The sequence below is a fragment of the Natator depressus genome, chromosome 6 (assembly GCF_965152275.1).
Source record: "Natator depressus isolate rNatDep1 chromosome 6, rNatDep2.hap1, whole genome shotgun sequence".
Classification (NCBI taxonomy): domain Eukaryota; kingdom Metazoa; phylum Chordata; order Testudines; family Cheloniidae; genus Natator; species Natator depressus.
Window position 1 is genome coordinate 116,612,439 of NC_134239.1, and position 23,222 is coordinate 116,635,660.

Genomic DNA, 23,222 nt, shown 5'->3' on the forward strand with positions numbered 1-23,222 from the left:
TTCACCTTACAAGCTCAATCCCACAATCTATCCTCAGACAAAACTCCCAAGACTCTGAGAATCCTCCACCCCCTTACGCTCCGGCTGGTCACAACTGAGGTCCTTATGTTCTTCTGAGCAGAGGGACTACTCCTTGCTAGCACTCCCTGGGGCACAAAAGGGGACAGGAGAAGATTCATAGAAGGCAGAGCTGTGGCCCGATACCCCATCAACTATGGCCAACAGAAGTGGCACACCATTAGGGGAGCACATGCTGTAACTTAGTAACAGCAGCTGTGCTTCTCCTGCATGCCAGATATTGTGCTTCCCTCACAAACAGTTCCCTGGTGCTCCTGCTAGAACAGCATGGCTCTACAGTAACTCCAGTGCAGGATGGAATTTAACTGCCATAGTTTGGTCCTTAACGTATACAAGTCTTCAGTTCCTTTGCCCAAGGCCCATACATCAAGACTGAAATACAGCCAAGGGAACATTAAATGAGAGATGTACGAAACTTCAGTTTCATTTGCATAACATCATTTTACATTCAGATAACTTTAGTAGCAATCAGCACAGTAGCAATCTCATAAGTAATCCCACTGAGTAATGGGACTGATTATCTGAGCAAACAATTTTGCAGGACTGGGCTCTATAATTACCACCTAAATTTCTAATGTTTCTAAAATTCATAGTTAAAGATAAAAGAAAAGGAGTACTTGTGGCACCTTAGAGACTAACCAGTTTATTTGAGCATGAGCTTTCGTGAGCTACAGCTCACTTCATCGGATGCATAGCATATCGTGGAAACTGCAGAAGACATTATATACACACAGAGACCATGAAACAAAACTTCCTCCCACCCCACTGTCCTGCTGCTAACAGCTTATCTAAAGTGATCATCAAGGAAGGCCATTTCCAGCACAAATCCAGGTTTTCTCACCCTTCCCCCCCCCCCCCCCCCCACAGACACACATACAAACTCACTCTCCTGCTGGTAATAGCCCATAGTTAAAGATGACACTTTCTCCCCACATCAAAAAGCCCCATAAGTAGGGGCAGCATCATTTGCTATGGGGCAAGTTGGGAAGTCACCTCCCACCCCCAGACCTTGGTTTATCCCTTTCACCCAATTTTTTCATAGGTCTGTATGCTCCATTATGTCTTCCACTCTCCAGTCCTGCCCCCCAACTTTGCAGGATAGAACTGCTTATAATGTTCATATGCTGAAACAACTTTGCTCCACCTAGAATTTTTGTGAAATGACACCCCTGCCCTTAAGAAAGCCTGTAAAGAAGGCAAGCAAGGAAAGCATATTGGCAACACTCACTTCCACACATTCTTTAAACAAAAAATTTACACACGCAGTTACAGTTTGATACATGTTATCCAAAATTATTGGGAATGTGTTCAGTTATTGTAATCAATACACAGACAGGCACTCCACATGCCCAAGCAGGCACTTCTGCATCTATACTTTTTAAAAACAATACCAGTTGTACTTCAGAGAGGAAAAAAAAATTGATTTAGCCCGCTTACAAGGCACACTCACTATCTTCAGCAGTAGGAAGAGCTGTTATATCTTTATATCTTTCTAAACAAAAACAATCATTGAGAATCCAGATCTACAACAGAGCCACAGTTGCTAAAAAAACACCATCACAAACCGATGCAATAAGACGACTCATGGAGTACGGCCATATCTCCCCACTTTAGGAATAAATCATGAGAAAATGATGACTATTCGGTATGCCTGATCTTTCAAACCATGTTTCTTGACTGTTTCTTTATTTATATTGCGGGCTAGGTTGGAAACAGTACTTAGAACTTGTCTATACATGGAGTTATTCAGGAACAGTTTTTCCAGAAAAAATCCACATGTAGACACCCTTTTTCTGGAATAAAGGTCCCTTGTTCCTGTTTTGCTTCATATACTTTGAAAATGAGCTAACTGCTGAGCTAAACTCTATTTATGGAATTCATTATCAGTAAAGAGGTTTTATCATTCTTACAGTGAACTCAATGCAAAGACTAAACAAGGGCCCATTTTTCTTTGAAACAAGGGCTTCTCAACACAAGAGAGAACTTGACCAAGAAATCATATAAAGTCTGTAAAGTTAAAAACTGTAGCGTGTAAAATATTAGTATTTTTCTTTTGTTGCTATGATTTAAAACACAAAACTGAAACCAACTGTCAGGGAGAGAAAGCATTTTAATCCCATTAGATCATTATCCAGCAATGCTTGCTGCTTCTTGAATTGGTTCATTGTGTCTATGCTTAAAAACTCTGCTTCACAAATAAAAAAATATCTAGTTCCCACCAAAGCCAACTGAAAGACTCCTATTAACTTCAATGGACTTTGGATCATACGGGGGGGGGGGGGGGAAGAATCCTTCTTTTGTTTGTTTTTCCATGTTCACTTCTTAACCAGGTATGAAGGACATAGCACTTTTAACAACCTGTTCCTCAAGGTGACTTGTAAATGCTTATATATATATATCTCCAGGATTTAAGTAAGATGTTCTGAATGCCCTAAATCAGTAGCTCTCAACCTTTCCAGACTACTGTACCCCTTTCAGGAGTCTGATTTGTCTTGCACACCCCCAAGTTTCACTCTCACTTAAAAACTACTCATTTACAAAATCAGACATAAAAATACAAAAGTGTCACAGCACACTATTACTGAAAAATTGCTTACTTTCTCATTTTTACCATATAATATAAAATAAATCAATAGAATATAAAGACTGTACTTACATTTCAGTGTATAGTATATAGAGCAGTATAAATAAGTCACTGTCTGTATGAAATTTTAGTTTGTACTGACTTCGCTAGTGCTTTTTATGTAGCCTGTTGTAAAACTAGGCAACTATCTAGATGAGTTGATGTATCCCCTGGAAGACCTCTGCTTACCCCCAAGGGTACGTGTACCTTGGGTTGAGAACCACTTCCCTAAGTAACTATGGTAAGAGGGTCATCCACAACTCTGCTAATGCAGAGACTGATGCTGCAAATTGTTCCAAACAGGCAAACCTCTGCACCCATGCAGAGCCCCAGTGAAGGTCTTAGGGCCTAACCTTACAAGGTCATCAGCATCTCTGCCAGTGTGTTATGCAATCTCAACTCCTGTTGATTTCAGTGGAAAATGAGGTCACTCAGCACCCAGCAGGAGGTGCTCAGCATCTTGAAGGATTGAGCCCTTACTATTTAGCAAAGTATTTATTACCATGAAAAGCTCTATTCAATGGGACTACTCATAGTAGTAAGCACTATGCTGGGTAGTAACTGTTTGCAGGATTGAGTCTTTATAAATTATCTTATCTCACAGCTAATTAGATCTTGATATCATATCTCACTAGCTTCCACTCCATATGACTGAAACCCCAGCATGCGTTTATCAGATGTTGTCAGACTGCTACAGGTAGAGCCAACCTAGTGGGTTTGGGTAATAATTTTATTTTAACATAATGCACTGTTTTTCCTAGGGCTTTAAAAATCTAATTTTATCACCTATATGTTAGTTTAAAAAAATCAACAGAGCTCACGTACAAACAACAAAAACAGATGTCCCTGTTCCCCAGAGGCCAGCTCCAGTTCTTTCCAAGGTTCACTACTAGGCCTTACTCCAGCATGCGCTGTGCTGGCGATATATCACATATATAGCAAGAACCAGCGACAGTAGGGACGTGGAACCTTTCGCACTGAAATCCACAGTAAGTCTAATCTCCTCCAATATCAAGTGTCAGTGCAAACCAGACCTCTCACATGTCCTCCTTTCAAGGGATGTCACTCATGTTAGTCTCAAAGTTATTCCCGTTCCACACAAATTTGGTCTCCCCTCAATTTTATTGTTAAACTATTTACATCAGAAATAAATACGCATGAAGCTGAAGTTATGGAAAGTCATTTATGCTAAATGAATTACTTCCACAGCATTTTAAGGTTCCTGCACAGACAACATCTGTATGCCCATGACCACAATCTTTGTCACACCCTGTGTCACAGTCTGACAGTAAGGCATTGGCATATTGAGATGTCTGGAAAGACTGGGCTCAACCAGGAGCCATCCTTGCTCAATGTCACAAGCTAGCTGCTGGCCCTTTAAGGCAGCCAGGCTCAGCCTTGCCTGAGGTCTACCAGCTAGCCCCCAGTTATTGGTTAGTGATCCCCAGCTGCAAGGAATCAGAAAAGACTACTGAAACTGAGCAGGGAAGTCAGTGTAGGGAGAGAGACGCAGAGGAGGTGGGACTTACCTGTAGGGGGAAGCCTAGCAGTCTGGGTCTGGCTGTGACTAAAGAGCTGAGCCACAAGAGTAGAGCTAACTCTTGTGATAAGCCCCTGGAGCAAGGGGCCAGCTGTCCCTGGAGACAGTCCTGGGGCTGGTGGTCTGGAATGGGAACAGGGAATAGAAGAGTCCCACAGAGAGCAGTACACTCCTGTGGGAGAGCTCTTACATAGGGCCTACCTGGAGCAGGGAGACCCGTAAATGGAGCTGCCAGTGTCCCCAGAGAGAGGTGGCAGTGGGGGAATCCTGTCAGAGAAACCAGAGAAGCTCTGCAGGGGCCAGGAGAAGGGACCAAGAAGCAGAGGTCTTCAGAGGAGCCCCAGAAGAACAGTAAGCTTGGGAATTTGTTTTGGACTTTTTGTTACCCCAGAAGGGGAGTGAACTTTTATGTGACTTGGCCAGAGGGCCATGATGCTGAAGACCCGGGGGAAGGGGGGAGCTGTTGCAGGGCTGAGGAAGTGACCATCGGGAGTGCCAGAGATCAGGTCCCTTGCCAACACTGCACCTTGATACAAAGGGGTACTACTTGAAGGGAGGATGTGCCATTACACCTAGACATAGACCCCTTCTCCAACAAACTTAGCTTTGACTTCTCTGTTCTTTTATTCTCTTGCATTCCCTTTTACAGGTAACTAAATATCTATATTCCACGGATGAACTTACTTACAATGGACAAACTGTACTGTTTTTGCCTCTAGTTTTACTACACTATACAAAATTAAATCATCACTAAGTCTTGCTGCATAATCATAATCATTATGGCAACTTGGCTTCTGTACGCTTCCAAAAGAATAGGGTGGATGTTTCATGTAACATGCTCAAAAAACCTCAACCGCTAAAATGCCCTTCAAAATGCTCACGAATACTATAATCTATTTGTTTCAAAAAAACAAGCCGGGACTCTCAAATAATTACTACATTTCAATTAGGAAGACTTCATAAAAGGACTTTAAAACCCACAAGAGCCAGTTGTGCTGTATTTTAATGTAGTCCATTTTTTAAAGTATTTAGGCATTGGGCTTAGGCTCCAAAGAGTGAGATCCACAAAGGGACTTAGGGGTTAAAATGCTGAGCATCATAGTGTCTAACTTTTAGGCACGTAGAAAAATCACAGGAATGACACACCAATCCACAAAGCCTGAGTTAGGTGCCTCGGCTGCTCTACGATGAGGAGAGAGAGGCACCTACGGCTGCAATCCACAAAAGCCAGCATGCTAGGTGGCTCCCGGCCTAAGTAAGCCAATGGGAGATGCTGACAACAGGGATGTGTGCTAAGCTCTGCCTCTCTCACTGGGGTAGGGACCCAAGTCTTGTTGAAGGAATGAGTTAGGTGCCTGCTTTGCTCCACACAAAACAGGGGTGGAGGTGAACTTTTTAGTCCAGTGGTTAGAGAACTCAGCTAGGATGTGTGAGACTCAAGTTCAATTCCCTCTTCTCTGCCAAAGGGGGAGACAGGATTTGAACAGCACTTTCCCACCTTTCAGGAGTGCTCTAAAGACTGGGCTATACTGATGTGAGGAACCCTCACTCTCTCTCCTGTTGAAGCTAATCCACTGTGAATAAACAATGAAAGAGTTATGTGAAGGAGGGGGACTGGACCCAGGGTCTCCCACCTACTAGGCAGGTGTCCTAACCACTGGACTGAATCACTCTGTCATCTGCTTCCCCTGCCCTGAGGCTGTATTGCAGGGTCGGGTCGGGTCGGGTCAGGTCAGGAGTGGGCTCTGTCCAGCAGGGGGCTAGTACTCACAGGGTACACCCTTCTACTTCCTGAGAGCCTGTTGCTGCAGCAGTTGGGTGGTCTTGGCTGCCAGGACTCAGCTCCCTGCCCATCTCGCTCTGCCACTGCACAGAGGAAGTGGACAGGGCTGCGCTGAACTCTGGCAGGAACTGTGCAAAGGGGGAGCAAAGTCCAGGAAAAGCCAAAAACTGGGTGAAAATCGGTAAAACCCAATACTGGCTTTTTTGAAACCTGGACATTTTTTTTAGAGACAACAGATAAACACCAAAAAAAGTCTTATCTAGAGACGATTATGGAAGTGGTGGAAACTGATGAGTTTGCTAACCAGATGCAAGGAGCTCTGTGCATCCCCCATTTCCTGTTCCTGGTTTTCTAATTTTAACCAAAATCAGTAGGATTTTGCTCACGGATGTCTAGAACATTCCCTGAATTTTTACAGTTGATCAGCTGGGGCCTTTCAAAAGTTTTCACATTACAGACAGAGAAATGCCACTGAGTTGAGTGTAAGGCCTCACAAGTTTAACCAATAATCATAATACCTAAGTGAGCGAAGCAAGGTCTTACTCTCAACTCAGTGGCAGTCTTTGTTTGGCTTATAAGGAGCCCTAGTGCTGGAGGAAAGGGAGGGGGCACAGAGAACCCCTGGCATGGGGGTGGGAGGAGAATGAGGGCATTGGAATGGGGGAGGACATGGGGGACGTACAGAGCCTCTGCCATGTGGGCAGAGGGAGGAAGGGAGAGCACACAGAACCTCTGCTGTGGTGGGAAATGGGGAGTACACAAAGCCCCTGCCATGACGGTGGGGAGAATGGAGGAAAATGATATGGGGGAAGGAAGAGACACAGAGCCCCTGGCATAGGGGGAAAGGGTATCTGAAGGGGCACACAGAGCCCCTAGCATGTAGTGGAGGGAGAATGGGAGACAGAGTCCTTGGCATGGGGGGGAAGAGGGGAATGTGGGGTACATAAAGCCTTGGCATGTGGGGAGGAATAGAGGACCTTAGTATTCTGGTGGGAGGAATGGGGGGGCACAGAGCCCTTGGCACAAGTAGGGGTTGGGGGAGTCACAGGGAGTCCCTGAAATAGAGGGGGACAGGAGAGTGGCCCACCGGGAGCTTGTGGGGTGGAATGGAGAGATGCAAGGAGCCCCTGATGGGTGCAATGAGCTCAGCCTACAGAAGCTACAGAGTGTGCAACCCTCTGCTATGTAGCTTTTTGTCCACCGCAACAGGACTGTATGAGCACACAGCTGGTAATAAAGGTAATAGCAGCACTAACTCCTGTCGTCCTTACTCAGCCAAGACTCCCAGGTGGTCCAGTGGAATTTTGCCTGAATAAGGATTCAGGCGCAGAATCCAAGTACAGAACCAACTATGTAACAATAATCTTAAAAGATAACACGTTACATAAGCATTGGTTTGTGGCCTCTCTCTTCTACCTATAAGTTTACATGTCCTCCAAAATCATGGTGTCTCCAAAAACACATCACTCAGGCTAATACTCAAGAAACTACTATTTCAAAGCTGAAAAATGGGGATTTCAAAAGGGTGTTAGTTTGGCTCAATGACAGAAGGCGATTTCACCCCACCCGCCAAAAAAATGGTCCATGCTTCTTGAACTATCTTAGTAGAGGGTTTGTGCCTTAAGTCTCACTAGTTTTTTCCGATTTCTCCCAGTTCCTGCAATTTGATTTATCTTGCAAAGATTGTGTAAATGGTTATGCCTGTGCACACCTGGTAGTTTTTTTTCTGTCAGGAAAATGAAATAAAGGATAAATTGAAGCCATTTGAAATACGTTAAAAATACCAACACCTGCGTGGAACTGCATGGCTTGATTAAATAAGGCGCCGGATTTTTCCTTAAAAGCGTCTGGTTACAAGTCAGAGCGAGCCAGGGAAGGTGAAGCGGATACCTAAGGAACAAAGGCGGCTTCAGCTAACAAAGGCGGCCAGGTACGGCAACCAAAGCCTAGACAATGAACGCGGAGGGGGGCTGAGGAGGAACGGTTCTGCTCTCCAGCGTCCCCACCCAGCCAGGGGCGCAGGGTCAGGGGCTGGCAGGCGGCCCCTGGGGCTGGGGGTCGGTGCCGTGCAGTCGGCAGGAGCAGGCGCTGGGTACTTTCCAGGCGTCTTGTCACCCACACAAAGGGCTTCTCTCGGCAGCGCTCGGCTCCCTTCCCGCCCGGGCGTGCGGCTGGCTCGCTCGCTGACCTCCACGCCAGCGCGGAGCCTACCTCCCCCAGCCGGCGGGTGCCCCCGGGCGGCGGCAGCCCTTGCCCCGCCTGCCCGCGCGGGCCACACGCCGGCCGGCCAGCGCCGCCAACTTTCCTGCGCGCTCCCCCAGCAGACGCTCCGCGGGCAGCGCGCTGAGCCCCCAGCACCGCCCCGCCCCGCCGCGCTGCCCCCGCTGCCCGGCCGGACGCGGACGCCCGCGGCTCCAGTGGGCGGGCGCTGGGCGATACTCACTGTCCGGGGGCTGCAGGGGGCACCCGCCGCCTGCGCTGGGGGAGCGGGGCCCCTGGCGTTGCCTCTGGAGGGGACTGGGCGCGGTGGCGCGGCCCCTTGCTCCGCTCCTCGCCTGCAAACCACGCCCCGAGCCGGTGCAAGCCCGGACCCTCCCGCCGCCGCCGCCAAGTGCAGGAAGGCGGAGCGCCCTGGGCCCGCACGCCCCCGAGCGAGGAGCCTGGCGCCCGCCTTCCAAACAAACGGCACGTGGCTGGGCTGGGCCCGGAGTCTGGCTCCAGCCTGCCCTCGCCCGGCACCTGCCTGACGGCCACAAGGCGACCCAGGCCAGGCGGCTCCTAGCCACGGGAGGAGGAAAAGAGGGGCCCTGGGGAAACGCGGGCCCTGCGGCACCTGGGTCTGTCTTGGGTAGCTGCAGCAGCCAATGGTAGCCCGGACTCCTGGGTCCTATTAGCACCCTGCTACTGGCAAGCTGTGTGACCTTGGGCAAATCGCTCTCACTGGTTGCAGGAGTTTTCTCACTTACAACCTATTCAGCCTGCTACATAACTTCACTGCCCTGGTGCCTATGGAGTAGTGAGAGCTGGGGGCCAGGAAATAGTTCTCCTCCCCTCTGTCATTCCCTGGCTATGTGAGGGTGGGGAAGGGACAACCTTTGCAATTCATTTTACCCATCCTTAAAAATGAGTAGTGCCTACCTACAGGAGTCCTGTAACACTGAATTAAACTGAGTTAAACTTCTCATTCTTAGGTGAACGGAGCTATAGAAGTGCTAAATATTTTTAAACATCACAGTATCTGTTCAAAATGTACCAATTTCCCACTCTAGCCCTGTGAAAAACTCTTCTAATTCAGCTGGGTTGCAGTCACCAGCATTATGGCCATCAAGTTACTCAATATAGCATATACCAAATTGAAGAGTAGTTGTTAATTCAGTTTAATTTTCTTTTGGGCAGAGCATAGCATGAACAACAAATAATGTATCTAAACAACAGTTTTAGATATTCTTTTACTGCACTGCTTTGTAATATGTATATCATCAGAATGGGATTTGGTTTTAACAGTCAGTACTGGTAGTGATCACTTGGCTTTTGGAAAAATTTTTAAATCCATATAGCCAGTTCCTGTCCATATTGATACAGTAGGTTTCTCCTTCACTTATTCTGCTAGGTTGGTATTTGGTGTTAAGGATCAAAGGCTCAATCCTAGTTCCTTTAGAGTAACTGGTAAAACAAACAATCCTTGATTGATTTAAATAAATGGAAGTAGGATAAGGTCCCATATTTGAAGCCATTTCTCAAGGCCAAATCTAGCAGCTTTTACTTCTTACTCAGGATAACCTTCATGGGTTTCAATAGCTTTTGTCCAAATAAGTGCTGCTAAACTTGGCCTTTTGATTTTTTTTTTCCTTGTATTTTTAAGACAGAAGTGAATTCCACACTTTTTTGAGTGCCACTTTAGCTAAAGAATGTTACAGCTTGTGGGAGTGCCAGGTACAGCCAGTTGCAACTTGACAGCCCTGCCTTGGTAAACACCTAATATAATTCTCTCTGCTCCTGTAACATTAGCTCTATCTATGGATTATTTCTTTATTATTTGTATAGCAGCACCACTGTGCCTGACATCTTACAGACCGGGATGAAGACCAGGTCCCTACCCCAAAGAGCTTTCAGTCTAAAGTGATCACTCACTACATCCAGATCTTTTGAATAGAAAGATTAATATAGTGTTTGCCCAAACCAATCCTTTGTTTAAAAGCTGGGTGAAATCTTGTTATGGGTTGAATTAAAACCCTTTTGAGATTGATAGGTATGAACTCACCCTTCAGTCATCATAACTGTAAGCCTAAACCCCCACCTAAGACAAAAAGTGTGCATGCATCTGCCCAGGAGATTTTGGCTGAGTGGGGTGTGTGTAAAGAAATCCCACAGAAACTGAGAAGGGAGAGGCAAGAAAGCCAAGCAGGAGCCTGCATACAATGGAAATTAGAAGCCAATACCTTTGGAGATCTGGGCCGGTACAACCCTGGAAAAAGCCAGAGAGAGCTCTTGGGTCTGGTATTGGCTAAAGGGCCTTGGGGCTGTCAGTTAAGGCGTTGCAGTTTCTTATGTTCTTGGTTCCTTCTGCATGCAAAGAGATACAGGACTGTACACGTTCCTTGCAAATATACAAGATTGCATCAAAGAACTTCATTTCAGCTTCAAACTGGAACATCTATAGGCCTGGACTTTGAATACTCACTTGAGTTGGAAAGGGGCAACACCTTATTCAATAGGTGGACCATGGCCCAAATCCAGACCATCAGATGCTTTAGAATGGACCCTGAAATCTTTTTTTTTTTTTTTTTTTTTTTTACTTTAATTATTTTCTCTGGAGTCTGGACCTTGACAAAAAATAATTGATTACCCCTGCTGTAGACCAATCTTGGGGTGGTAGTGTCTCTCTCTCTCTCACACACACACACACACACGTATGAATTCTTCAACTAGCTGCTTTTAATCATATATTCTAGGAATCAAAATGACATCCCCAAATATATCAAAATGATTTAGCTGATTAGTAACTTTTTTCTTAAAGTATTTAGGTCACTGTCTTTGCAATAAACACAGTACTATCCCAAACATGTTATACCAAGCTTGATCCTTCTTGGGCAGAGAGTACCAAACTGCATTATAGCCACGCTAAGGAACATCATCTAAACCTTAAATTGGCTATAACATGATTTGGACTGCTCTAAACCAGCAGTACCAAAACATGTTTTATGGCCTTGTCTATACTTGTAAATATTCTATCCATAACTCATCAGTGTAGCTCCACCCTTGGTAGCAGTAGTGGGAGCTGTAGTGTACACAGAGCTCAAGCATTTCTACCACTTTGTTGTCCAGCCCTTAGAGCCACCAGTTCCTTGTCTACACTAGACTTTTTCCATTAACTTCTATGGGAGGGGGATCAGGTCCTTCATTATTATAAATTATACAGTGCCATAAGTATACTTGGCACTTTATAAAGCATAAAGACAGGTCCCTGGCCAGGATGTTTACAATCTAAATTAGTTAATGCACCTAATTAGTTTGTACTGTACTTTGAAGATACAAAGTGCTATAAATGCTAAGTATCATTAAACAGACACAATGCAAACAATTAAAGACGAGACATGATGGTGATACAGATAACCATAGATAATCTGCTTTGCATCCACAGCTGTGGCCACCAGCTGAATTCTAGGTATTTAATATGTCATGGGCCTTCTCTTAATAAGCAGGTATCTTTCTTTCCTTATGCAGCCCTTGAGCTATGCGTACTATACTATACTAGCTAGGAATATTTAAGATCCCTGTAGTCATGGGAAGTGCCACTTTGACAGCTGCATAGCTACTGCCAAATAGGCGAACAACAAGCCATTCTCATAGGGCAATCTCCTGCAGCCTACCAAAAGGCAAACTATAGCTGTAAGTAGCAAATTCTACTCAGTACACAGCCCAAGCGTGTTCAAGAAGTGTGCGGGGGGGACGACAAAAAGGGTGGGCTTTTCCAACCAGCTATGCCCTCCTCTGAAATGCTGTCTTCTGTCCTTTAGAATGAGCAGCAACTGATCCACATGACATCCTCATCCCTTTCACTACCTCCCAACTCAGCACAGCACAGAGCCAAAGAGGTGCAAAGGAGAGGCAGAAATAGATATGCACACTGAGATCCCTGAGTCTAGACTATGCTCTTGGCACTGAGGTAAGGGTGGGAACTTGGGGAAGTGTTTGGGAAAGAAACCAAGAGGGCAGAAAATCAGGAAGTGTTGGGAAGGGAAGAAGATAGCTCTGCCCCTGAATTCTTCTCTTCCTCTTGTGTTTAAACAGTAGTTGGCTCCTGGAGTTAACCAAACCTTGAATAATGGAGGCATTGATGGTTCACCTTTCCCCTATACCTCCTGTATTCCAGCTGTGACACCCTAGACAATCTTCTTCTCCACTCAGCAAGTCACCTCCAATCATTTAGACTCAATGAATATTGGTTTTAAACAAACAAACAAAGAGGGGTCAGATACTGTACGAAAGTGCTGCTGCCCCCTTCTTCTCAAAGAAAGGCTGTGTTAAAACAGCAGATTATGTGGTAGCTTCTTAAATTTTGGGAGCCTCAACTGGAAAGGAAACTGCAACATTCATTAATGTGTGATGAAAAGATTTTTATTAATTCCTCTGCGGATAACAGCTCCTTTCAAAATGATTTGCATTTAGTTGTGAAATAGAATCCTATAAAACGGGTCTTTGCATCAAAAGCCAATGCACATGTCCATTCCCCACTGACTTCAGTATAAGGGAGAGTATAAATGTCTGTGTGGATCAGTTTGCAGGATTAGGACCTAAATCACTACAACAGTCAATGGCTCTCCATATATCCAGAGGTACCAGTTCTTGTTGCTCTCAGCTCTGGAGGCAGGGGAAAGCACGGTTCTGAAATTCTGGAATGCTATAACCTTAAAGGAAAATGGAAATGTTCTGACATCTAACTCTCCTGAGTCATACATGACAAATTGCTGTTGTTAGGAGACGTTTGATCTAATGTTCTTTTAATAATGTAAATAAAGTCCATTCCCCTTTTTATCATTTCTGAGGCCAGTCCCCAACTTAGTGCAATCTCCCTTAGCCAGAAGATTTTTCTGGCTATACATCTTGCCACAACAGCCCACGATATTACAGGCTAAAACAGCAGGTTTGGGGATTTATGCCAAAACACTCTTTTAGGTCTCAATCCAATGCTCACTGAGGTCAATGGGAGTCTTTCCACTGACTTTACTGGGCTTTGCCATAGGCCTTTATGCAGCAATAATGGACAGATTGTTTACCAAAGTTAGAGAGCCCAAATGAAGAGGAAAGAGAATTTTAATCCATATAGGTGTGTACATAATTTGCAGATTCTTCAACCATGCATATGAGAGAGCTTGAAGGTAATCATCTTAACAACAATCCCTTGTCCCACCACATTTAGTCAAAGCATTTGTATGATTTTTAACAGGGTCTTCAGAATTGATCCAGCAAAACATTTAGTGCATGTGTACCTTTAAACACCCGAGTAGTCCCACTGAAGTCAATGGAACTACTCACATGCTTACACATATGCTGTGCTTTGCTGTATCAGGGTGAAACTGCAGAATTCTCATGCACTGCTCCAGAGGCAAAATAAGTCAATGCCTTCATCTCTGACAGATATTCCAAAGCTCCCATTGAACAGGTTCATAAATAGTAGCTCCAAACTCCCTAAAGCTTTTACCTTTATCTTCAATTCCCCCTCTCCCCGCCAAATTGAAGTCTATTGTATTCTGCAGGGTCTGATTTGTGGTTAATTTCCTTAATGCTAACATATAGTTCAAGGCTAGGGAAAAAGACCTAGATCCACAAAGATATTTCGCTCCTAACTTCCCGCTGATGTTACGCTGTCTATATAGGGAGTTAGTTCAGTATAACTACATCGCTCAGAAGTGTGGCTTACCACACGTCTGAGCAACATAATTATACCAATATAGGTCTGTAGCGTAGACCAGACCTAAGTCACCATTGAAAATGGAACTTAGCCATCTTAGGGCAGGTCTACATTTCAGAATGACTTAAGCATAACTTTGTGTCTCGGGGGTGTGGATTTTTCACACCTCTGAGCAATGGGTATACTGACCTAAGTGCTGGTGTAAACAGCACTATGTCGGTGGGAGAGCTACTCCCACTGACCTAGCTACAGACTCTCTTGGAGGTGGAATAACTACACTGAGAGGAGAGCTCTCTCCCATTGGCATAGCGCATCTTCATCAAAACACTACAGTGGCACAGTTGCATTGGTGAAGCTGTGCCAATGAAGCATTTTAAGTGTAAACCTGCCCTGAGTCACTTAGGCCTGGCAATGCTGAGCGGAACATACCTAAATACCTTTAAAAATATGGGTCCTTGTGCCTGACTCTACCCTCATTTACATCATCTCCATTGAAATTAATGGAGTCACACAAATGTAAATCTGGTGTGAGAACAGAATCAGGCCCCTTATCTTCATGTTGTCTGTAAAGTGCCTAGCACAATGTTGGTTCTATACAACAGTAAATAGCAGAGACAAAGAAATCAAGCTGATATTGCCTCTACTTCCTCAACTTTTTAAAGCTGTATAAATGACAAACCCAGAAACTTTACCAGAAAGTACTAAGATATATGCATACAATGCATATATACAATTCATTTTTTAATCGAGACTCAAGTCGTCCACTTTGTTAGATGTGAGTTGAAGTATATTCATTTTCTTCTGCAAAGTAAGATGAGTACCAGCAACCTGTCATAGCTTCAGTTTTGGAACTTTATCCACAAAGGGATTCAAACTTATGCAAAAGGGATATACATAGTAGTACAGAATCTGGGCATGTTGCTCCTTATGTACAAAGAAAAGTTTGGCATCAGTGAACTGTAAACTGAGATGTAAGTTGACCTAGGTGTGACATTGCACTCCATATGCTTTATGAAAATATGCTTATAAATGTAAATATGATGTAACTGGAACACGCTTTATGCAAAAGGTCTCTTGTAAGGTATCGTTACAAAGTTTATAATCTACTGAGTATGTTCATCCTATTTGTTTGCATGCATTTATATGTCTGGAGTTAGGAGAATAAGATATAAACTTGTATTACTGTTAGCCGATGGCCAGGGATGTTTGGTGAGGTGCCAGCTATGCCCGTTTATACCATCCGTGACTTTAACCGCTAGGACGCACTGTCCCTTCGCGGCGGGCAGCCCGGGCTAGGCTGACGGATGCCCCAAGGTCCTAACCACCCGTGACTTTAACTGCTAGAGCTCAGAGCTCCTTCGCAGCGGGCAGTCAGGATTGACTGACAGGTGCCCCAAGAGTTTGCCCCGTGGAGGCGGCACAACTCAACGCTAGGCTCTTAGTACTCTCACCTAATGGCCAGGCTTTATAGCCAAAACGGCTGAGGTTCTTTAATTGTGTTGGCTGCTTCACAGTAAACCAGAGAAACAAGTCAGGCTTATGCATAAATGGTTACCAAAATTTATTAAACTAGATTCTAATCATGTGGTTACAAAATTGCTAGTGCCTACTTATTTAAATGTAGAGATGTTACACACACAAACAAGTTACAAAACTGAAGCTACAATCCCAAAGAAAGAAAACAAAGTATAGAGCTCTATTTCAAAATATGTGTACACTAAAGATAGGAGATCAGGTGTGGGTGCTTCTTACCCTCCTTGCATCTCTCGATTCCAGCGGTGCCAAGCCAGGATCGGTCACTCAATTCCGCGGAAAGACGAATAAGGGACAAGGCTTAGGGACCCTCTTAGCTGCAGAAGCCTTGGGAGGCTGTCACTTATCTGACCAGCAGATAGATAGTGAAAAGCACTCAAAAATCATGGTGCTGTAGGTCCCCTACTTATACCTCTGTACTCCTTTATTCTCTTTCTCCTTTCTATGCTAAATTGGGGCTGGTCTGTCGGGGTGACGCCAGCTCTCGCAAGAGTAGTTCACACTTGCAAGGGAGAAACAATAAGTTTCGACTACTGGACACTTCTTTTATCAGGGTAAATATTTTCCCACCTAGGATGTTGGTGTGTGTGCATCATGCTGTTTTAGTAGGGGCTAAGAGCCATGTCTGTCACAGCGCCTCTGCCTGCTGTGAGCCCAATTGTTGTATATGTTCCCAGAGGCACATTGTCGCAGCACACCTGTGCTTCTCTCAGCTTCAAAGGCTGTGCTGGAGTGCCCTGGTGTTTTGGCTCCCGTGTGTTTCCAGCAATGCTGGTCTGAGGGGGGGGGGGGGGCTGGCTGTCTGGCTACAATTACTTATGTAAACATATTAAGTGGAAGCCATTAAGGGTGCTTCAGAATCAATGAACTGTAAATGGCTCTGTTTACTTGCAAACATTCCCGTGTATGTGTGGGCCAGCCCAGGAAAAATAGAGGCTGGGGTCCCACAGGACATGTGATGATGTCACCTGATAATGAAATCTACCTTAAATCTGGTACTTTTCCATTTAGAAGGAAGGGTGGGGACCCAGAGAGACAAAAGATTTCCATTTTGTGCCAAAGCTATAAAAGGAGGTGGAGCAGGACAAAGAGAGGCTAGTCATGAGAAAACCCCTAGTTACCACCTGAAATGGCTGCTGGAACTAACAAGGACTGTACCGGGGAAAGGATTGGGCCCAGACTAGGAAGGAGTCTAGTCTGTGAAAGAAGCTTATTGGAACATCTCAGAGGGTGAGATATTACCTGTAATCAGTTTCTTAATGTATTAGGCTTAGACTTGCATGTTTTTGCTTTATTTTGCTTGGTGACTTACTTTCTGTTTGTTATTACTTGAAACCACTTAAATCCTACTTTTTATACTTAAAATCACTTCTGTTTATTAATAAACCCAGAGTAAGTGATTAATACCTGGGGGAACAAACAGATGTGCATATCTCTCTATCAGTGTTATAGAGGGTGGGCAGTTTATGAGTTTACCCTGTATAAGCTTTGTACAGAGTAAAAAGGATTTATTTGGGGTTTGGATCCCACTGGGAACTGGGTGTCTGGGTGCTGGAGTCAAGTAACCTGCAGAGTTGTATTCACTTAAAGCCTGCAGCTTTGGGGGCATGCCCAGACCCTGGGTCTGTGTTGCAGCAGGCAAGCATGTTTGGCTCAACAAGGCAGGGTTCTGGAGTCCCAAGCTGGCAGGGAAAATGTGCTCCGAGGTAATCTCATATCAGGTGACAGTTCCATAGGGTCTCTGTGACCAAACCCGTCACACTAGGAATAAAAATTTGCAGGAATAAACATTCAATGTTTACAGTACAGTAATTATTTTCCTGCTGTTTATTTTGTTTGGCGTTTTCAAAGCTGACTAAGGAAATTATGTACCCAAGTTCTATGAAATTTCAGTGGGATTTGGACAACTGACTTCTTTAGGCTTCTTTGAAAAACTCACCCCAAAGCTCCGTATTACACACACACACACACACACACACACACACACACACACACACCACTTTTCTTATACTTGGATTGTAATCTTTTTGGGGCGGGGACTGTCTTTTTGTTCTGTGTTTGTAGAGTTCCTAGCACAATAGGTTCTTGGTATTTGATTGGAGTCCCTAAGTGCTAGCACAATATAAATAAATACTGCTACTACTTTATTATTATTAATAATAATAAATATTATTTATTAACACAGCCACAGAAAAGAATCAGTGGGAAAATAGCCGAACTAAGCATATGTTTCAAATAGAAATGTAGGATTATGAGGACTTACATAAAAATTTGAAAAGATTTAAAATGTGCTTCTGGGCAGTCTGATATAATGAACATTTTCTAGAATTCTAATTTTCCAGTTAATCATACTGGGGGCCCCCTCCCTGAATTTTCATTCAGTCCTTGCTTAGGCAAAATTGCCGCTGACTTTAATGTAAAAATTTCAGGATTAGTCTGTCCTCCTATATAGTAATCACAGTAATTTTCATAAATGAAGTGAAATCGGGAATGTGATGTGATTTCTCAGTTTGAAAATAAGATGTATTAATTTATAGAATATCAGTAATATGAAAAGGCATGACTGTGGTGGACATTCAAACATGCTCTACTACTTTGCTTCATTCTTCAGGCCTTTACATTCAGAATTTCTTGTAGGCAAGAAAAGTAAGATTGGCACTCAGACAGCCTGCTTGGACCTCTTGTTCTGGTATTTAGACTGTTTGTATTGGCATCATGGATATATTTAGAAAACAGTCATCTGTTATATTTTGCATAGGAACAGCTCTGATATTTTAAGAAACATCTGATGTTCTGCATCATATGGCCTCATTTACTCATTCAAATTCTCATCATATTACATGGCATCTTATTTTAACAGCTATTTAGAGCCCGATTCTGCCACCCATAATCATGTTGGGGCAGATTCTCTGCTGGTGTTAATTTCAATGGTATATGGTAATTTTGTACCAGCTGAGGATCTGCCTCATGGAGCAGTATCTCACTCTGAATGACTCAGTTAATTTCAGTAGAACTTTCTGCAGAGTAAAGTACTATTAAAAATGAGTGAGGCCAACAGAATCTGGCCCCTAAGACTATAGTGCTGTACTTTAGGGAATATTCTACTCTATAGATTCTTATATGGCACTTATTATATTTGCATCTTCTACTAGTTTAAGTGATGTGACTAATGTGTCACATGTTTGTTTTCTCATCCTCTCCTCAGCAGGAGAAGCATGTGCAATGGAGTGTTTTTGTTTTGGATTTTTTTTAACTAGTATTATATACATGCACACACAGATTGCTATGTTTATATTAGAGAAGGCAAGGTCATAGGAATGCAGCTTGCACTTACAACACAAGATGGTGAAGTTTGTGACGGTCCTTAGTTCCTGGGGGAGTTCATGCCACAGTCTTGGGGACTGGGCCCCAAGAAAACTTTGTCCTGCACAGCTGAGCTTTATCTGTAGAAAGTTTCATTACTGCCATGGACTGAAATAAAATGCAAATATATCAAAGTCACAGTATTACCACATACTAGTTCACTACAAATAAAGTTCACCACATAGTCTGTGCTTCCATATTTACTCAAGTGCAGTCCAGAAATGAAATCAGAATGGTGTAGAAGGTCAGAGTTAAGATATGTATAGGCTTCCCGCAGCTTTCTTACACATTACATCTAGCTCCTACCATTGCTATTAGTTCTTAATTTTCATGAGAATTAAGAAGATCACTTACAGCTGACTTAAGCAAACACTGAACCCAGATCTACAGAAGCACACTGTACTTTGCCATTGACTGAGAATGGGTATTTTGTTTATTCCTTCCCCTATGCAGACAGAAAAGGAATTTTTATTTAGCTTAGACTGTTTATTTGGCTTTAGACAGACTTTTGTTGGTTCTTTTAGGCTCCCTAAGGGATGATGCAGTATTTGGATATCATAGGGAATCTTAGGGGCTGGGCAGATGCACAAAAGCATTACAAATCCTTGTGAAGTTGAGGATTGGAAGTGGGAAAACATTTGGAACAAATGTAATGTTAAAAGTATTTTCCAGAGGGTACTGGTGGGAGGAGGTTCTCACACTCTTACTGCTTCAAGGCCTATCTAATAATTGGATTGTAGCTTCATTTTTCTCAAGCTCTGCAAATGCTGTAAGCAATATTGACATCTAGTGGGGAAAATGTATTATTCAAGCTCTCCAGGGCATTTATAAAACTTACAAGTTTCCCACATCACCTCAGGGCATTTCCTGGCAATTAATGAGCTCCTAGGAGGAGTTATGCTTAGTCGGAAATGCCATGTGACAACATTGTAACTGGTATTGTAAAGGGAACATAGTAAAGAACGCTCTGAAAACATTTTGTCTGTTTGTGCATTTGTGTGCAACACAGATTAGCATGAATTTCTTTGCATAATAAGCCAGGTACTTCTAAAGTATTTACAGCTGGTATATTGACCAGTCAGATTACTGGAATAGTTCCATTGGTGGTGGTTGTATTTTTAGACACAGGAGTCCAACTTCAGGGATGTAATATTCAAATTGAAATGCTAAACCTACAAAAGACTGTCATTTGGCTTCACTCTGTGCATTGATAGCTATGTACTATGATGGTTCTTTTATTGCATGTTATAGTATGTCACATTTCCTAATGTAACCTACTATATGAAACACATCCTCAGTAATTGTATCTGAAAAAGCTGTATTTTTTAGTCTTGAAATTTAATAGTTTTGCAATAATTTGTTTAAAATGGAAACATTTACCTAGGAGTAACTAGCATCAGATGATTTAATTTGCTTAATTTCTATTCTGCCTAATCAAAAACTCCTTTTAAAAGGAATTGACTCTGATATATTTTAAGAGTTTACAAAACCTAACCTACTGGAATCCGTTCAGTTTTTAACAAAGCAATAATTTACCCCCATTTATCACTTTTTTTTTCTTTTTACAGAGATGAAGACAGATTGTTGCATTATATTGATTGTTTGGATAACAGAATCTGTTACTTTCAAGTCCAAGCTTATGAATGTATCTGTTTGGATTTACTGACTAATTCCTGATACTAATTCAATATCAAGTGATTGTTCAGGACTAACAACTATGCAAGATATAATTTTGATGAAGCAAAAGTATGGACTCTGAATAGATTCCTAGCCAACGCTCCTCAGTTGAAAAGGTAGTGACCGTATTGCTGAGAATGAATGTGATCAACACATAGAGGGAAACAGGAGAAGTGAAGAGGATCACAGAAATGCATAGAGCAACACAGCGAGTGGGTAGTTATCATAAAGATTTCTACCAGGATGTCTTCTTTCAGGAGCAAATTATTTGATTACATTCATCAGCAGTTCCCCAACTGCCACAGGTTCTTGCACGGGGTACAGGAGTGATATAGTGATTTTTGCTAATTATATTTTTCTTATTTTCACCTTCCCATTTAGACTGATGTAGTTATATCTAGACAAATAACTTGAAACACACTGAAGAAAAGCAAGGGTCGGGTGGTAGAAAAGGGCAAGGAAAGACATTTCTCAGGAACTAGTGCTATTTCCTTGTTGTGCAGTACAGAGGCAGAGCTAATGAGGGGGGAAAACCTGAATGGTGCTGCAAGTAATGCATACCACTCAGGTGGGGTGTGCCTGAAGGGTGGCATTTTCATGCCTTGTTATGTTCTCCTTTAGCTCCTACATATCAGATTGTCATGGATCCTCGGGATTGGTTCCCGAGCTATGGCCCCAGCTTTGGAATGGTCTTTAGGAGGAACCCTTACAGTGTGCCAGACCCTAAAGGGTCTTGCTCTTCCTCCAGAGTAAGCCATGTGGACCTCTGGGCTTGCAGCCATCCTGCTAACAATGCAGCATATTAGGGAAACTGAGGCACACATCAGACTCACATAAAACAAAAAATTCCCACTTTTTAACACAGCTGTATCTCGCTGAAATGACATTCACTGAACTGCCTCCCTTAGGAAGGGATGCTTTCAATTACAAATCAGCTAGTGAAATGAATAATGGGAACTCCAAAGAGTTTGCCAACTGGATATAGGCAGTGAAGGTGATCCCAGCTGTGACACAGAACACTAGAAGATCTCTGACATTCCAGACACACTGTCTGCTCATCCATTCATTCCCTGTTTTTCAAATAAGCGTCAATAGGCATGCTGGGACTTGTCTTACTGTTAACACACAGCAACAAATCTATTTATAATGCTGTTGTACTCTTATTTATGTGAACAAGAAGCTGTAAGCTGCTGCCGTGTCATTTTTGTGGGTGCAGACCATATCTTCATGCTCAGGGCAGCCCGCAGGCAGATAACCCAGAGAAATACTGAGTTAAAACGTCTTTCTTTAATCTAATCTCTCTCTCTCTCTCCTTTTCCATTAATGGCATGGCTCAATTGACAAACTCAGGCACTCCCTTGCTTCCCACATACTGTGACCTGCATACACAGATAACAGAATGCATTACTGAGATTAAAAAAAAAATCTCCCATTCCCTATTCTGGGGTCATATTACAGTTACTTACTAACACTATATTATCCATGCCTGCTGAGTATGGCTTTCAAGCACAGATCACAATGAATTAGATATCATATCCAGCAAAATCTAAACTGTTAATTTGAGTGCCAGTAGGTGCTCACTGCTATACAGAACAGCACTGTACAGAACTGGGAGGGAGACCTGGTGCTTGCCTGGAGGAGCTTCCAACATATAGGCCAGATTATGCATGTCACCTTTATTCATGGCTTGTACTAATTTACTGTGAGTCAGACTCTGATATCCTTTTGTTGGCTGAGTAGCATGTTACTCCATAAGTAGACACATTGATTTTAGACAACTTGCTTTTGACTTCTTAAAAACATATACTGTAGCCCAACCAGAAATTATGGGCTTGATGCAGCGAATACTGGGTGAAATTATATGGCCTGTGTTTAGAGTTGCCAATTTTGGTTGGACATATTCCTGGAGGTTTCATCACGTGACATAATCCTTAATTAAAAAGTTTAATCTTTAATTCCTGGAGACTCCAGGACAATCCTGGAGGCTTGGCAACCCTACACAGGAAATCAACTTAGATTACCATAATGGTCCCATGTGGCCTTAACATCTAGTAATCTATTACTTCAATATGAGTATTTGTGGAATAAGGTACTACTCAGCATGAGTAAGTATATCCGAATCTTGCCCAGTATAAACAATGAAAAGCAGCCCAAATGCATAAGGTGACCAAAGGATGGATTTAACAGAGTAGCGTAGGGTTTTCTGCCTTAAATAAATAGGAGTATGGCAACTCTTAGCTAGGTGAATTATAGGGAATATTTGTGGAGAAAGTGTGTTATAAGGAGGGATCTGAAAGAAGAGGATGTTTAGTGCACCATGGGAGAGGGAAAGGCATAGAGGGCTTCCTTAGACTTGTGCTGACCAAGGTCGGACATTTGATAAGAATACATTTTTTGTGAGATTTCCAGCATGTCTGTTTCCAGTCACAGGGGAAAAGAAGGAATGCAAAGCAGTGTAAAGTCATCTGAGCATTGCAAAGGTTTTGTATTCACATCTGGAAATGGCTGAAGGGTCAGGGACTGTTTGTTATACCCATCCCTTCTGTACAGCAAAGAGCTTTGACAGAGGTAAACAGGGCTAGATATTGAACCCGGCCCTGGTTGCTGCTGGCTTCACCTGGCAGAAGGGTTACACGTACATCCCCACGAATGTGCCTCTCAAAAGCTCTGATAAACATGGAGTGCCAAATAATGCCTGCTACATGTGGGTGCC

The 23,222-nt window shown here is 43.3% G+C and overlaps 1 protein-coding gene across 1 annotated transcript in view; it reads right to left on the reverse strand.

Moving 5' to 3' along the window:
• The window catches only part of SYNE2 (spectrin repeat containing nuclear envelope protein 2), a 264,558-nt gene extending 255,985 nt beyond the window's left edge, over positions 1–8,573 (reverse strand). The window contains exon 1 of the mRNA XM_074956361.1: positions 8,468–8,573. The gene's annotated coding sequence lies outside the window, so the exon portion shown is untranslated. The remainder of the gene's footprint in view (positions 1–8,467) is intronic.
• Between the last annotated feature and the right edge of the window lie 14,649 nt (positions 8,574–23,222).